This window comes from Lepidochelys kempii, chromosome 28 (assembly GCF_965140285.1).
Source record: "Lepidochelys kempii isolate rLepKem1 chromosome 28, rLepKem1.hap1, whole genome shotgun sequence".
NCBI lineage: Eukaryota > Metazoa > Chordata > Testudines > Cheloniidae > Lepidochelys > Lepidochelys kempii.
The window spans coordinates 3,305,967-3,321,176 of NC_136407.1; the positions used below are offsets into that span (position 1 = coordinate 3,305,967).

At 48.5% G+C, this 15,210-nt stretch overlaps 1 pseudogene across 1 annotated transcript; it reads right to left on the reverse strand.

The window, feature by feature from the left end:
- Positions 1-634: 634 nt before the first annotated feature.
- Positions 635-8,317, reverse strand: LOC140904145 (uncharacterized; annotated as a pseudogene). Its single transcript, XR_013635093.1, has 3 exons — positions 8,293-8,317; positions 5,261-5,374; positions 635-4,917 (listed from the first exon to the last, which is right to left on the reverse strand). The product of XR_013635093.1 is annotated as an uncharacterized LOC140904145 (transcript).
- Between the last annotated feature and the right edge of the window lie 6,893 nt (positions 8,318-15,210).

Genomic DNA, 15,210 nt, shown 5'->3' on the forward strand with positions numbered 1-15,210 from the left:
CCGGTGAAAAACAGAGGGCCTGGGAACCCTAACTCTGGGTTGCACAGCAGCAGCTGCCTGCGAGAGAGCCCGGCTGGGGAGGGAGCAGTGGCAGCCCGCCCCCTCCGCTCCCTGACCAGGCCGGATGCTGGGGACAGAGGCCAAGCAAGCCGGAGCCATCCCAGCACATTTCTGGCTTGCTTGGCCCCTTTCACCTCCATTTATAACCTTTCAAACCAGACCCACAACCTCACCTCAGCCTGATTGCAAGCCAGACCGGTGTGGCGGCTGGGTCTGGCCATGATAGTGACAGCAGAGAAATCCACCAACCACCACCTGTTTAGAGATACCCCGCCCTTCCAGCAATCTCTCATCAGGGAGACGCACTGCCCCGGCCCCCCTCCCTTGCCCCCACTCCATGCTCCCGAAAGGCTGCGCAGGGGAGCTCATTTCCCCTTGCGATGCTCTGACCCCCTAGGATGCAGCCAGAGCTGAGATGGGTGCCCCCCACTCCCCCAGCTGCTCCCATATGAGAACCAAAGGGTTAATGTAGAGGGAGCTGATAAGGCTCCGTGGTCCATCAGCTGATCTCCACCCAGATACTCCATGATTCTCGCCCATGGAGCTTATTGAAAGACATGACTCAAAAATATCCCTTTTATACATTTAATTAAAATGAAGAAACAAATAAAATGAAGAACACAGGTCACTAACCCTAAACTATTAACACCACCCAGCTAGCTCTCGAGTGTACAACACAGTGATCATGTTCAGGTCAGATCAGAAAATCTGTCAGTAAATAACGATCTTGCTTTGGACTCAAGTCATCACTTTAGCCAAATTATCACAACAATACAGCAGAAAATGAACCTTTGTTAAATCCTGAAACAGGACCCGAGGAGGCAGCTGTCCATTTAGTTATTAATCCCAATCACAGAACTTCACCCAGGCCGTGCGATCCACACTCAGCTGCTTGAATATTTCAGTTCTAACACCAAATTATTGTTCACATTTAAGCCACAACTTCAGAGCTTCCACCTTAGATCTCACCAGTATGTGGCTAACCTTCTCCCAGTGGCTTCTATAGATAAAAACCTTAAGATGGACACAGACCTTAATACACAGAATTTTAACAGTATGTATCCGACATCTTAGGTTCTTTGACCACTTTCACAGAACGAGGAGCATGACATTGTAGGGCAGCATTTTAGGATTATTTAGGTTTGGGAATTATAATAATAATAATTATAATAATTATAATAATTTGGGAATTATTCTTTTTAGCTTCTTTCCTGCATGGATGCGACAGGTTTCATACACACCTGCACGCACTGACCCCACTGTACCACCAGAGTAGAACAGGAAGGATGGAATGGCTCCCAGTTGATAAAAACTAGAACAAGTAACAATCAGATATTGAAACTGACAAATGAATCCAACTCTGCAGCTCTTTGGACTTCCACGGAATAGGATCTAGAGCTGCAGTCAAGGAACCAGGCGATGGGGTCGCCGGCTCAATACTCCTCATTCGCAAGTGCTCTCAGGTAAGAGGAGACAGGTCAAGGCTGGCACAGCCTGGTGTTGATGTTACAACTTCCTTCTCCAGACGGGATCAGTCTGGGAATCCTGGAATGTCTTTCTTAGACAGGTTCCTGGTGCAAAAGGGCTTCCACCTTTACCTTGGTCTTCATGGTTGACAATTCCAGATCACCCCACATTGCGGTCACTCCCCTGAAGTCACCAGGCAAATCAGGTGTGAATTATGCATTGGTACAGACAATGTGGCCTGATCCATTTCAGGTGAGGCTGACTTCAGGCTATCGTCAGTTTGGAAAAGTCCCATTAAACACACAATTTTGTTAAAATATTGGTTGCTGTGAACCACATGCACTGTGGAGTTCTTGCCAAATCCTTGGCCTTCGTCGGGGTACATTAACACTCTTGTGGAATAGAATCCTTTACAAAACCACTCAAATACTGAGCAGTGTTCGTGAGGAATGACTTCCCCAAACATGGCCAATTTATTTCTTTAATCCGGTGGCACAGGTCTAAGTTAGGGACTTGAAACACTCCAGCATCAGAATCCCCATAAGTCACCAAAGGAGGGGAACTTATTAAAAATAGATATTCTGCAGCTATCCCACATACAACACTGATTTCATTTCAATGCACATTTGCAGCATCTACCAAGGGCAAGTTCATCAAAAATGCCATTTCTGGTTTCTCCACATCAACACAGACAAGGACAGCATTTCCTAAACCATAGGCCACACGCACCCAGTTACTTCAGTTAGTTGCACAATCTGGGGCGTGCTGTTCTTCACCATTTCAGAGTGGAGACCTAAACCCACTACTGTTTCCTTGGTAGCATACCCGATGGCTCAGAGCATCCTCTCCTGGTGAGTGAACTGCACTTGAGCTTCTTCCATGTCCTCATGCAGCGGTGCGGGAAAGACAAAAATAAAATAAGAAAGCACTATTTTAGCAAACAGTCATTTCTCCCAAAGTCCCAGATAAATCTGAGCTACATCCTGGACAACTAAATTAATATTAAATTATGTGATCAAATGGCCTTCAGGAGAGAGAGAAATCCCAGGACAAAGAGCGGTGTAAGTCACTTTCTTTTTCATACAAAATGAAATTCCAGAGCAGGTTACATCTGATGACTCAAAAATCAGGAGAACAGATTCCCCTGTCGCCTTCTCCTCTGATCCATTCACACCTGCTTCACTCAACAGCCCTTCATTATTATGGAGTTGTGTTATTTAGAAAAAAAAAAGCTTCATCGTAATAAGGAAAAACTGCCGACCTTCTCATCTTCAAACAGTCTCAGCTCAGCAGGGAAAAGCCCAGAAGTGGCTTTGTCAATAGACAGAAACTGGGATTTAAATGGGGAATGATCACACTGTGTTTGGGATCCATTGGAATTTCTGATCCAGGTCTGCAACACTTTCATCTCCAGCCCTAACGAGTCGGATTTAGGATCAATTTGCTATGAAGTGCAGAGACTCTTTGGGAGGTGTAGGGGTAGAATATAGGTGGATAAGCTCCATTGTGGCTCAGATGGACGCCAGCGCTGCTGGAGTGAGCGGGCCTAGTGATGGTGATGGGGAAGGAGGGAATCCCGCTGACTCACCCCATTTCCTGCCAGTGTTGCAAAGACTGAAATGATACATTTGTCCCATTCTGCTCCTCCTCTTTGTTATATTGAAATAAATTTTCAATAAGGGAAATGGTAAAAAGAAAAAAACTGCTGCCCAGCACAACCTGGACCAGCGTGAGAACAACTGGGAATGAAACAATCTGTCACCAGAGGGGGAACTTGGTGACTCTAACACTCGCTCTGCTACAGCGGGGCCAGTATAAAGGTGCTGCTCAGGGCCTGTCTAGACTATGAAATTGGCGTCGATTAGGACAGGTCAAAGGGGAAGGTGCGAGCTAACCCCAGCCTGGGCTTTGTCAGCACGGCACATACAGCGGGGTGTTGGCACTGGGATCGCCACCTCCAGCAGGCCGAGCCCATGGAAAATCCTAGCGGAGACAAAGCCCAGGTTGATTTTCGCTCAGTGTAGCTACTTGAGGTCACCCCTATTTCCCCCACCTGGGGCTGACGGACACTCCTGGCAGGATGGACACACTCCCATGATGACTCTCAGGAGAAGGGAGTTGGTAGAAAGGACCACGGGATTCACCCCAGAGAAGGGCGACCTGCAAAACAAAAAGCAGGCAACTCACCTGGGGGAACTGAGAGAACAGGGTGACGCAAATGGTGCAAACAGCCCTAAAAAGTCGCTATGTGGGAATTAGCAAATGTCTTTAAAAAAATCTTTTCTCTGCCTACACAAAGTTTTATGGTGTGTCTCTAGCCTGTGAAATCGCTGATGTCTATTAAGGTGTGAGCTCCAGATGAAACTTTTCCTGCATTCACAGGCTGCTCTCGTGAGTCGATCCTTTGATGATTGATGAGACTGTTCCCCGCACTCAAGGCATTCATAGGGGCGCTCTCCTGTGTGGATTCTCTGATGTATATTAAGGTTTGATTTGAAAGTGAAACTTTTCCCGCACTCACATTTATATGGTCTCTCTCCTGTGTGGATCCTCTGATGTCGAATAAGGGATGAGCTCCGAGTGAAACTTTTCCCGCACTCACAGCACTCATAGGGTCTCTCCCTTGTGTGGCTTGTCTGATCTGTAATAAGGCTTGATTTCTCACTGAACTGTTTCCCATACTCAGAGCACTCATAGGGTCTCTCTCCTGTGTGGATCTTCTCATGTTTAAATAGGGCTGAGCTCTGAGCGAATGTTTGCCTGCACTCACAGCACGTATGGGGCGCTCCCCTGTGAGCATTTTCTGGTGATTAATAAGGACTGAGCTCAGAGTGAACTTTTTTGCACACTCACAGCATTCCTAAGGGCTCTCTCCTGTGTGCATTCTCTGATGTCTAGTAAGGGTTGAACTCCGAGTGAAGCTTTTCCCGCACTCACAGCACTCATAGGGTCTGTCTCTTGTGTGGCTTGTCTGATGTGTAATAAGGTTTGATTTCTCACTGAACTGTTTCCCGCACTCACAGCATTGGTAGGGGTGCTCTCCCGTGTGGATCCGCTGATGTCTAACGAGGGTGGAGTTCAGAGTGAAGTGTTTCCCACACTCAGGGCATGTGTTTTTTCTCTCTCCTGTAGGTATTCCCTGCTGGGCTGTGATTTCCTTGGAATCCTGGTGAGTCCCCTGACAACTAATGGATTTACCCACTTTCTCCTTGGGCTGGTTTCCCTGCTGCCTGTCTGGCCTGTTGTGGCTCTCACAGGCTTTCCCCTTCGCAGGACGCCTGGACACATTCCCTTTGGATCCTTGGGGTAATCCCCTGTGCGCTTCCACTTGCTCAGCATCTTCCTGCTCAGGATTCAGCTCCTCGTTCTCACTCACCTGCCCAGGACCTCCTTGGAGAGAGAGAGGAAAGTCAGAAACAGGGGTGGAAAAGGGGAAATCAAACCATAATTAGAGCTGGAGAGACAGAAAAAATCTAGTAGCTGAATTCTCCAAAACTCTTCTCCTTTGAGGAGAGAGGAGGGGAACAATTCTGCCTCCACATCCCATCAGGGAGGGAGCTGCTGCTGGGTGTCAGTCAGGATGGGTAGGAAGCCATGAGCGATAGCTGCCCATAGGGTACAAGGCCTCCTGGGGATACTCCTGAACTCCGAGAGCTCCCAAGGCCTTTTTAGGATGTCCCAGGTATTTCCTTCAGCCACAGAGTGTATTTGAATTGGTTTAAGGATCCCTCACCTGCGCAGGCACCTCTCGGGATCTCTCCTTCCTCAAAGCCCTGGAGATCCAGCACCCACGGCTCCTCCCCTCGTTCCAGCTGGGAGATCACGTCAGGTTTGGAAATGGGAAACCCTGCTCAGGGGATAGAAAAGAAGGGAGATCAGGGGAGTTCATGGGACATTTGTCACAAAGAAGAGTCTATTGGTTTTAAGCCAGCCCATTGTAAAGCAGTAAAATGCTTGGGAAAGCTCCCCAGGTGCTCCAAGGTGCAGGACACTCTGCATAGGAGGGATTTATCTATCCCCATCTCTGCTGGGAACACACAAAGCCAGACACTCCTCAGCAAAGGGGCTCCTAAAACACAGAGACAGTAACACCATGTTCCAGGAAGTAAAGACTCCAGCCAGAGGGGAAGTCACCTTAGACCTGCTTCTTAATCACCAGAGAGAAACCCAGAGACAATGGGAGAGGTGTAGGAAAGCCGGGACTGGTGAGCACGGACTGGAGGGATTCAGCGCAGTCAGGAAAAGGAGGGACTGGGGGTGTCACTGAATGTCGTATCCCAGGGCTTGTCTACACCTGAGACCCTGCGACTGTCCTGATGTGGTGCATCAGTGTAGACACTCGCTACAGCAACAAGAAAGGTTCTCCCATCAGCGTAGGTCATCCACCTCCGTGAGAGGCAGCAGCTAGCTCGATGGAAGCATTATTTTCTGTTTAAAGACCAACTATTCTAACTACCCTAAATTCCACATGTGTATTCGGATTGTCTTGTAATTTGCTGGGCAAATTTTTCATGGGCAGGGAAGGCTTAGTGGTCCAAATATGGGGCGATTTGTTAAAGACGTTCCTAAGACATAGCCCTCCCCCCCATGGTATGCAGCTTTTTACAAAATCATCTTGCTCTTGAAACTTTTTTTGCACACAGCTGGGGCTGAAATTATGGTTCTCCTTGTCCCCCGACGGATCTCGGTCACTTGGCATTTATCTCAGTTAGTACATAGCACCCACTGCCTCTTTGGGAAACCAGGATTGAAAAAGTCAATACCTGTAGGATTTGGAGTTTCAGAGCAGCACAAGCCAAACTGGTGAGTCGATGACATGGAAATACACACCTGCAGCAAGACTAAGTTCCTGTTAACTGCTCGAGGGTTTCCTGCAATCTGCTGTGACAGTGAAGTGTTGGCTCAAGGGGATGTGCTGTGGTCATTGAACCTGAATTCATCATCACATCATGTTCCCATTATGCCTCTTGCGTTTAGGGCAGTGACGAAGCTCCTCCACTCCTGTCTGTTTGTGGCACGTCTTTCAATGGTTCCCCAGCTGTGCCCCAGGTTTCTCAGCTCAGCTTCCACAGCTCATCACCATGTTGTTTTCAGGTGGTCGCGTTTTCGCTTGCCTTCAGGTGTCCATCTTAGTGCTATTCTGGTGATAGAATCAGTTTCCATCTGAAGCACATGACCAATCCATCTCCAGCATCTCCCGGCAATGATGGGGCTCAGATCCTCTTGGCTGAGTTGTTTTTCCTTGTATATGGTGTTGGGTATGTGATAGGAGAGCGAGAGAATCTGCGAAGTCCAAGTCTTCAAGGCATGAGAAGGGTGTCCAGTTAATGCCTCTTGGAACGTCTTCTGTTGTACGCCGCATTACCCAGGCAATGCTGAAGAGGATTGCAGACATGACACACCCCTGATGTACTCCTGTTCTGACTTCAAAACTGAGCTCACTGTGATCAACACTGCATGTGAAGTTGGAATAGATGCTTTTGATAATGTTGATTATACAATATGTTCCATAGGCCGGTCCTGTGAATGCTATCAACAGCCTTCTCAAAGTCTAAGAAGTTTATGTAGAGTTGCCATTGCCATTCTAAGCATTGTTCTATTATGTTTCGTTGAGTGAAGATCTGGTCTGTGCATGCACGCCCTTTCCAAAAACCGGCTTGCTCTTTTCTGAGAACGCTATCAACTGCCTCTGATATAAGCTGGACTATGATCTTACCCAATACCTTGCTTGGCACAGATAAACGTGTGATACCATGCCATTTTTTAAGGATTTGATGGCTTGAATGATCTCTTGCTTTGTTGGGGTGTCTGTGTTGATATCAAGATCTTCTTCTGCCTCCTGGATGTTTGCTTCCTCTATAGGTGGATCCCTGTCCAGCAATTCTTTGAAATGCTCTGTCCAGTGCATTTCTTGTTCTTTTTCTGTTGTCAGTAGGTGGCCTTCTGTGTCCCTGATGAGAGTGTTTGTTGGTGTCTGCCGTTTACCACTGATAAGATTTTGTAGATGGTTCCTTGTTCACCATGAGCAGTTGCCTCCCTGGCTTGTGTTGCTAGATTATCAATATAATATCAATTGTCTGTTCTCACAAGGTGTTTGATCTCTTGGTGTGCCTTGCTATACTGCTCGTGGTATTTGTCCTTTAGCTTCTGGGATTTTATGTCTAAAACTTTTTTCTTCAGGGATCATCTGGTTTCTATGGTGTTCCATGTGCTGGGTATAATCCACTCCTTTCTTCTCTTCTGCCTCTGGCTTAGACAGGCTTCACTGTTCTTTTCATAGATTGTAGTTACTTTGTCCCACTTCTTGTTGATCTCCTCATCTGCCTTCTCCTCCTCTTCATCAGTGTCTGCAAGTATCTGAAACCTGTTCTTTCACTGCAGAGCGAAGGCTTTCTGTACTTCAGGGAACTTTAGCTTGTCAAGGGCATAATGGCTATGTCCCTTTTTCGGTGGCCCCACACTTCTCAGTTTTAGCTTGATGGAGGCTATCACTAAGGTGGTGGTCGCTGCCAACATCTGCTCCCCTTCTCACTTTCACATCTGTCAGTGAGTGTTGCCATTTGCCATCGATCATCATATGGTCAATCTGGTTCTTATCTCTGCCATTTGGAGAGCACCATGTCAACTTGTGAATTTCACGATGTTGAAATAGGGTTCTGCCGATGACCAGATCCTTCACATTGCAGAAGTCAACAAGCCTCTCTCCATTTTCATTCATCGTGCCACACCCATGTCTTCCCATTCCTCTGGCACTGTTCTCCTTACCGACCTTGGCATTCAGGTCTCCCATGACGATAGGTCGTGCCGTGGTGTCTCTAACTCCTCCTGTAGTGTAAGGTAGAGTTTGTCCTTTGCTTCTTCATCACAGTCATTTGTCGGAGCATAGCACTGAATCAGGGTGATGTTATTGTGTTTCCCCTTCAGTCTGGCTCTCACAATTCTGCTGCAGATGGATTTCCACTCAAGCAAGGACCGCTCCACTCCCTTCTTCAAAAGGATGGCAATGCTTTCATAGTGTTGTCCATCATCCCATCCAGAATACAGCAAAGTTTCTACTGAGGCTGTTGTTAATCTTCCTGATCCTGTCCATCTGCTCTCGCTGACACCCAGGATGTGTGAGCTGTAGCGTCTCATCTCTGCTGGGACCTGAGCTAGCTTCCCTTTTCTCGTACATTGTCCGTACATTCCAAAAACCAAAGTTTGTTTTTTCTCTTGGTGTTGAGCACTTCAGTCTTCATGCCAGTGGCTTCCTTTCAGCTTTCACCACTGGCAGTCATATGGGTGTTTGACTCCTGAAGGCCATTGCACACAGTAAAGCAGCGATTCTCAAACTTCATTGCACCACAACCCCCTTCTGACAACAGAAATTACTACATAGCCCCAGGAAGAGGGACTGAAGCCTGAGCCCGCCGGTGCCCAGCCCCCATGGGTGGGGGGAGGGAGGGAGCAAAGTCCAAGTCTCACCATCCTGGGGGCGGGTCAGGGTGGGGGGCAGCAAAGCCCAAGTCCAAGCGCCGAATCATAGAATATCAGGGTTGGAAGGGACCTCAGGAGGTCATCTAGTCCAACCCCCTGCTTAAAGCAGGACCAATCCCCAATTAAATCATCCCAAAGCCCAAGCCCCATTCCCCAGGGACGACGTCTTTGGGCTTTGGCCCCGGGAGGCGTGGCTCGGGCTTCGGTCCCAGACCCCAGCAAGTCTAAATACCAGCCCAGGCAAGCCCATTAAAACAGGGTCGTGACCCACTTTGGGGTCCCGCCCCACAGTTTGAGAACCGCTGCAGTGAAGGTCGATTTCTCAGCCACTGTTTCCGTAACATATTTTGTTTTTTACTGGACAGGTTGTCAGCCCGGTGCCTGACCCCCAACCTGGAGTGCCAGGATGTCTGTTTTGTCTGGCCGGTTAACTCTGCATTGTGGGCTGTGGAAGCCCCGCCCACCAAGCCCTACTGGGCATGCTCCAATTGTAGCAGGAGTATAAAGGGGAGCAGCTCAGCTCAGCCTGGGCTGACAGCTGAAGAGGAAGGACACTCACTGCAGGCTCCAGACCAGGAAGCCCCAGAGGCTCTGACAGCAGGAGCAAGGGCCACCGAGACCCAGGCCGAGACCCAGACACCAGGAGATGTCTGGGAAAACTAACAACTGTCTGGCTAATACTATCCTGGGGATATGTATGGAGCAACATTAGGCAGAAAGTTATGGAAGCCCCTTAGACTTCTTACTTCTCCTGTCTTACTTACAACACTCCTGCTCATACATCTGTCACTGAGTGTGGGGCAGTCCGGGCCCTGCACCCCCCACTTCCTGCGATTCCCTGGGACTCTCAGCCAGCCAGTAAAACAGAAGGTTTGTTAGACGACAGGAACATGGTCTAAAACCAAGCTTGTTGGTACAGAAAACAGGACCCCTCAGTCAGGTCCATCTTGGGGGCTGGGGAGCCCAGACCCAGGTTCTGGGCCTCCCCCCATCTCCCCAGCCAGCTGTAAACTGAAACACCCTCCAGCCCCTCCTCTGGCCCTTGTCTCTTCTCCGAGCAAGGAGGCCACGTGATCTCTTTGTTCTCCAACCCCTTCAGTTGACACCTTGCAGTGGAGGGGCTCAGGCCATCAGTTGCCAGGAAACAGGGTGTCAGCCATTCTCTGTGCAGACAGCATCACACTTGCCCTCTAGGGCTCTGCAACAATCACACCCCCTTATCCCACCACCTAGATACTTAAGAAATGCATAGGGGAAACTGAGGCACACACACCGTATTCAGAGAAAACATTAAAAACATTCCCACTTCATCACAACATCCCAGAATGATGTTGGCTTTTTTCCTTTGTATGATGTTCATTGTTCAAAATCAGGCTGTCCCGCCTAGGTAAAAGTTATTAAACAGACTTGTCCTAAGCAAAGAATGTGCATCTGTCTCAGTTTACATGTAAGTAGCAAACTGACCCATTGAGTCAGCAGGGGGAGGAGATTGCAGGAGACTGAACAATTTGGGTTTCTTGCCAGATCCTGGGCCTTGGTCAGGGTTATCTTACATTTCTCTGGCGCAGAATCCTTTACCTATTTGCCCTCCCACCCCAAATTCCAAGTTAATGAGCAATGCACCCCTACCAATCTTACACTCCCATAATGTCATTTAACTCCTAGCAAGCATAAAATCACCCAGGAGACACAAGGCAAGTCATAAGATCAGGCCAGGGGTCAACCCCCTCCCTTATACATGGGCTGTGTCTTTACAGCAAGAATAGTTGTGCTTTTACATCACGACAGCTAACTCGATCTAGCTAAGTCCAAGGAAAATCCTAGGGCAGAGGTCCTCAAACTGTGGTCCGCGAGCTCCATTCAGGTGGTCTGCGGATAGTTCCCTCTAAGGTGCGCACTTGGGCGGCCACACACAGGAGAATGAAGGGCCACCCACCTAATTAGTGGACAGGCGTAGCTCCACTAATTAGGTGCCTGGACCCTGGAGAAGACACAGATGTAAGATGAGGTGGTGGCCTTGGGGAGAATAGGGGGGAGGTGGGAGGGGGTAGTGCAGTGAGAAGAGGGAGTGGGGGGAATTTGGGCTGTGGCAGCCAGAAAAAGAGGCAACTTTCCCCAGCTCCAGGGCTGCTGCTTCCAGGGAGAGACCCTCCTCCTTTCCAGCCCCAGCTCGGGGGCTGCCGCGGTGGGGGAGAGAGGGCACAGCCATTGCATTAGAAAGGTAAGACTACTGATATTAAAATATGAATTGTGTGCTTTTATTTGTAGAACAAAAAAAAGTTAATTATTATTGGTTTTATTATATAGCACTTTTATCCATAGTGCGTTCCAATCGTTAGCTAATGGTAAAAACAACATTTGGAAAGATCATTAAGTGGCCCGCCGAGACCCTCAGCAATTTTCAAGTGGTCCGTGAAAAAAAAAAAAAAAAAAGCTTGAGAACCACTGGCCTAGGGGATATGAGGCCCAGGTAGATTTAGCTAGTTGAGGTCACCCCTCTCTCCCCCATCTGGGGCTGATGGACACACACTTCCAAGACTCAAAGGACAATGGAATTGATAGACAGGACCACAGGATTTACCCCAGAAAAGGGCAAACTGCAAAAGGGAAAAGCAGGCAACTTGCCGAGGGGAGCTGAGAGAACACGGTGAAGCAAAGGGGCCAAATAGCTTAAAGGTCAATATTTGGGAATTAACAAAAGTCTTAGAGGACAAAAAACAAACAAACAAAAAATAAACTCTGTTGCCAGCCCTAGACGGCATTTTCACAATGTTTATCTCCTTTGCAGATTCTCTGATGATAAACAAGGGCCGAGCTCTGATGGAAGGTTTTCCCACACTCGGCGCATATATAGGGACCCTCGCTTGTATAGATCCTCTGATGTCTATTCAGGTTCAACCGCCGAGCAAAGGTTTTCCCGCACTGATAGCATTCGTAGGGTCTCTCGCCTGTGTGGGTTCTCCGATGCGTAAGAAGGCCAGAGTGGCAAGTGACGTGTTTCCCACACTCAGTGCATGTGTTGTTTCTCTCTCCTGTGGGGAGTCTCTGCTGGGCTGTGGTTTCCTTGAGGTCCTTGTGAATTCCCTGACAATTAATGGATTTATCCACTTTTTCCCCTGGCTGGTTTCCCTCCAGCCTCTCTGGCCTGCTCTGACTCTCACCGGCTTTTCCCTGCTCATGGCTCCCAGACAAATTCCCTCAGGGTCTTTGCAATAATGCCCCATGCGCTTCCACTTGCTCAGCATCTTCCTGCTGAGGATTCTGCTCCTTGTTCTCACTCACCAGCCGGATAGAGGGAGAAACCTCAGAAAGAGGTCTGGAAAAAGGGTGAGCAAACCAAACTAAATACCAGAAAGATGGGGAAAATAAATCAGGGACTGAATTCCCCCAAACTCTTCCCCATAGGGGAGAGTAGGAGGGATCAATTCTCCCTTCACATCCCATCCAAACACTCAGGGGAAGGGAGATCAGGGAGAGCTCTATTGCCAGGTGTCAGTCAGGGTGGGCAGGAAGCCATGAGTGGTAGCTGCCCTGAAGATAAGACACCTGCTGGGGACAATCCTGAACTCAGAGAACGCACAATGTCTTTGTAGGGAATCCCAGCTGTTTCCTTCAGGCACTGACCATCTTGGTTTAATGATCCCTCACCTGCACAGACACCTCTTAGGATCTTTCGTTCCTCTAAACCCTGGAGATCCAGGACCCCACGGCTCCTCCCCTTGTTCCAGCTGGGAGATCACATCAGGTTTGGAAACTGAAAACCCTGCTGAGGGGAAAGAAAACAAGGAAGACCAGGTGAATTCATAGGCCATTTGTTATAAAAATAACATTCTATTACTTTAACCCCAGCCCATTTTACAGCAGTACAATCCCACAGCCAGTTCCCAAGGTACTCAAAAGTGTAGGACACTCTGCATATGAGGCATTTAACTATCCCCATCTCTGCTGGGAACACACACAGCCAGACACTTCTCAGCAAAGGGGCTCGTAAAACACAGAGACATAAACTCCATGTCCCAGAAAGTAAAGACTCCAGCCAGAGGGCAAGTGACCCTGGGCCTGCTTCTAATGCCAGAGAGAAACAAAGATCATGAGAGTGATAGGGAAGCAGAAGCGGTGAAAGGTCCCTAAAAGTGAGGGGGCCAGAGACTCCTGAACTGTGGCCCTGCCCCTTCTCCCCGAGGCCACGCCCTCGCACCACCCCTTCTCGCTGACCCCCGCCCTGCCCTTTCGCCTCATCTTCCCCCCATAACCTCACTCCCCCCCCCTCTGCCTTCTCCCTTCCCCCCCCTTGTGGCCAGTACAAAGTTTGTTAAAGTGATGGGGCCATGGCCCCTCCCTCTTCCGGCACCCCCATAGGGAAGGTGAGGCTAGTGAGTGTGAGGGATGGCACTGAATGCAGAATCTCAGAGGTCTTAGATGTCAGGGAAGCACATTTTGAGGATCTGGGGAATGTAGCAAGCCAGGTGTGACAGGAGGGGGTATGAAAATCCCCCAGGGCGTGGAGACAGCTGGGGAATTAGATGCTCTATTCCAGAAGTAACAGACTCTACATTTCCCTGGAAAAGGAGAACGTGAAAAAAGCAGGGTCAGGCCATGTGAGCTCAGCAGGGACGGACTCCAAGACCTGAGAAGCCTGCGTGGAAGTGAGACTGAGGCTGCTTCAGGCAGGGGAGAGGGAAGTGAGGGCTCCAACCCCCCCAGAAGTTTCACTGCCAACTGATGACATCCTCAAGAAAGCTCCCATTTTTGGCAGGGAAGAGGTCACACTGTGGCTGGGAGGAATGTATGAATGGATTCAGGGGGAGTGGCGGTGGTCACAGTGGGGAAGGAAGAGATGGGGGGACAAGGTTAGGCACTATGCAGTGGAGAAGAGAGGAGGGGTCTAAATTAGCTGTTACCACTGAAGAGAGGGATCATGGAGACATTGTGGAGAGTTCTCTAAAAACATCCACTCAATGTGCAGCAGCGTCAAAAAGCGAACAGAGTGTTCGGCCTCATTAAGAGAGGGATAGATAATAAGATCGAAAATATCCTGTTGCCTCTATATAAATCCATGGTACGTCCACATCTTGAATACTACGAGCAGGTGTGGTCGCCCCACCTCAAAAAAGATCAATTGGAATTGGAAAAGGTACAGAAAAGGGCAACAAAAATGATGAGGGGTATAGAACGGCTTCCGTATAAGGAGAGATTAACAAGACTGGGACTTTTCAGCTTGGAAAAGAGATGACTAAGGGGGGATATGCTAGAGGTCTATAAAATCATGACTGATGTAGAGAAAGTAGACAAGGAAGTGTTATTTACTCTTCATAACACAAGAATCAGAAGTCACCAAATGACTCGATATTCTATGATTCTATGAAATCATGGGCATAGAATATCAAGGTTGGAAGGGACCTCAGGAGGTCATCTAGTCCAACCCCCTGCTCAAAGCAGGATCAATCCCCAATTAAATCATCCCAGCCTGGGCTTTGTCAAGCCTGACCTTAAAAACTTCTAAGGAAGGAGATTCCACCACCTCCCTAGGCAACGCATTCCAGTGTTTCACCACCCTCCTAGTGAAAACGTTTTTTCTAATATCCAACCTAAATCTCCCCCACTGATTCTTGAGACCATTCCTCCTTGTTCTGTCATCTGCTACCACTGAGAACAGTCTAAATCCATCCTCTTTGGAATGTACTTTCAGGTAGTTGAAAGCAGCTATCAAATCCCCCCTCATTCTTTTCTTCCGTAGACTAAACATCCCCAGTTCCCTCAGCCGCTCCTCATAACTCATGTGTTCCAGTCCCCTAATCATTTTTGTTGCCCTCCGCTGGACGTTTTCCAATTTATCCACATCCTTCTTGTAGTGTGGGGCCCAAAACTGGGCACTGTCCTCCATATGAGGCCTCACCAATGTCGACTAGAGGGGAATGATCACGTCCCTCGATCTGCTGGCAATGCCCCTATTTATACTTCCCAAAATGCAGCAGGTTTAAAACAAAGAAAAGAAAGTCTTTCTTCACACAACACACAGTCAACCTGTGGAACTCTTTGGCAGAGGATATTGTGAAGGCCAAGACTAGAACAGGGTTCAAAAAAGAATTAAATAAGTAAATGGAGGATAGACACTGATGGACCTGTTAGCCAGGATGGGCTGGGAAGGTGTCCGTAGCCTCTGTTTGCCAGAGGCTGGGAGTGGGCAGCAGGGGATGGATAACTTGG